The sequence below is a fragment of the Musca domestica genome, unplaced genomic scaffold (assembly GCF_030504385.1).
Source record: "Musca domestica strain aabys unplaced genomic scaffold, Musca_domestica.polishedcontigs.V.1.1 5, whole genome shotgun sequence".
Taxonomy (NCBI): domain Eukaryota; kingdom Metazoa; phylum Arthropoda; class Insecta; order Diptera; family Muscidae; genus Musca; species Musca domestica.
In genome coordinates this window covers 16,276,608-16,279,107 of record NW_026712346.1, presented here as the reverse complement: position 1 = coordinate 16,279,107, position 2,500 = coordinate 16,276,608, and the positions used below count along the sequence as shown (strand labels likewise).

The 2,500-nt window shown below is 35.3% G+C and overlaps 1 non-coding gene across 1 annotated transcript; it reads left to right on the top strand.

The window, feature by feature from the left end:
• The first annotated feature begins 423 nt into the window (after window positions 1-423).
• LOC131805268 (5.8S ribosomal RNA) lies at window positions 424-602 on the top strand. Its single transcript, XR_009343602.1, has one exon. It is a non-coding gene; the product is annotated as a 5.8S ribosomal RNA (ribosomal RNA).
• Window positions 603-2,500: the final 1,898 nt, after the last annotated feature.

Below are 2,500 nucleotides of genomic sequence, written 5' to 3'. Positions count from 1 at the left end.
AAGAAGACCAATCATAAACTTTTTTCAATGTACTGGTTTACAATTCGAAAGAATATAAAATCATACATTGGCATAGTTGTAAAGAATTTAATTATTCCATGCAACTATTCGATTATACTCAGTGTACTGTTTTGATCTTCATTGATCGAATACATACATTGCATAACAAAAACATACAATTACAGTTGTACTTATATTTAATATAAGTTAATGTCCTTCTTCTGTTTGCTCGACATATACCACCGAGTGGAGAATGTCGATGTCAAGCGGTTGTTTGGACTAAGACATTCGCAACATAAATTGTATGTATAAAAAACATAACTTATTGAAGAAATTGATATATGCCAATTCATTTTGGTGTATTTTTGATTTCTTTCAATAAAAACAATTTTGACTGTATACACAAAACACAAAATAAATTATCACTCTAAGCGGTGGATCACTCGGCTCATGGGTCGATGAAGAACGCAGCAAACTGTGCGTCATCGTGTGAACTGCAGGACACATGAACATCGACATTTTGAACGCATATCGCAGTCCATGCTGTAAGGTACTTTAATTAATTTTAGAGTGCTGCTTGGACTACATATGGTTGAGGGTTGTAAGACTATGCTAAATAAGTTGCTTAAATAATCAAATCATCAATTGATTTGTGTTTTGAGCACATGTTATATTACTGGATTCTGTTCATCATTTGATGATGAATAAAGAATTCATAATATTAATAGTCAAGATAGAATACCTCATTGAAAAAATCCTAGTATTTTCTCAAATACTTATATATTTTTTTCAATCGATTGAGGAAGGTCTAGCATAAAATGATTTTTTTATGAAACTAGAATTGTCTCTTTTGAATTGAAAAACGAAAATTTCATATACCGAAAAGAAAGGATTTTTTTCATTTGAAAATGATGGTGTTTCTATTTAATGTATAACTGAATAGTATCTGTTTTATACAACCTCAACTCATATGGGACTACCCCCTGAATTTAAGCATATTAATGAGGGGAGGAAAAGAAACTAACAAGGATTTCCTTAGTAGCGGCGAGCGAAAAGGAAAGAGTTCAGCACTAAGTCACTTTGTCTTTATGGCAAATGTGAGATGCAGTGTATGGAGTGTTCAATTTCTAGTATGAGAAATTAACGATTTAAGTCCTTCTTAAATGAGGCCATTTACCCATAGAGGGTGCCAGGCCCGTATAACGTTAATGATTACTAGAGAACATTTCCAAAGAGTCGTGTTGCTTGATAGTGCAGCACTAAGTGGGTGGTAAACTCCATCTAAAACTAAATATAACCATGAGACCGATAGTAAACAAGTACCGTGAGGGAAAGTTGAAAAGAACTCTGAATAGAGAGTTAAAAAGTACGTGAAACTGCTTAGAGGTTAAGCCCGATGAACCTGAATATCCATTATGGAAAATTCATCGTTACGATTGCTATATGAATAATATAGTGAGAATGGCGTGCATTTTTTCCATATAAGGACATTGTAATCTATTAACATACACAATTTATCATAAGATCGATGGCGAAAGTTTATTCAAATTAGTATGCTTGCGTATTAACATAGAATAAGTGCTGTCGATTGGATAAAGTGTTGATAGATCTATTATATATAGCGCTTGAATACTTGTATTCTATAATGGCACATTAATCTTGATTTTTGTGTTTATTATATGCGCTTATATGATTTACAATGCGAAAGATTCAGGATACCTTCGGGACCCGTCTTGAAACACGGACCAAGGAGTCTAACATATTTGCAAGTTATTGGGAATTTAAACCTAATAGCGAAATTAACATAACTTTTATGGGATTAGTTTTTAGTCTATTTATAGTCTATTAATTCAATCCCGGGGCGTTCTATCAGTTATGCATAATAATATTTATATTATTTATGCCTCTAACCAGAGCGTACCTTGAGCATATATGCTGTGACCCGAAAGATGGTGAACTATACTTGATCAGGTTGAAGTCAGGGGAAACCCTGATGGAAGACCGAAACAGTTCTGACGTGCAAATCGATTGTCAGAATTGAGTATAGGGGCGAAAGACCAATCGAACCATCTAGTAGCTGGTTCCCTCCGAAGTTTCCCTCAGGATAGCTGGTGCATTTAAAAATTATGTAAAATAATCTTATCTGGTAAAGCGAATGATTAGAGGCCTTAGGGTCGAAACGACCTTAACCTATTCTCAAACTTTAAATGGGTAAGAACCACACCTTTCTTGGTATGAAGGTGTGGTTGTGATATAATGTGCCCAGTGGGCCACTTTTGGTAAGCAGAACTGGCGCTGTGGGATGAACCAAACGTAATGTTACGGTGCCCAAATTGACAACTCATGCAGATACCATGAAAGGCGTTGGTTGCTTAAAACAGCAGGACGGTGGACATGGAAGTCGTAATCCGCTAAGGAGTGTGTAACAACTCACCTGCCGAAGCAACTAGCCCTTAAAATGGATGGCGCTTAAGTTGTATACCTATACATTACCGCTAAA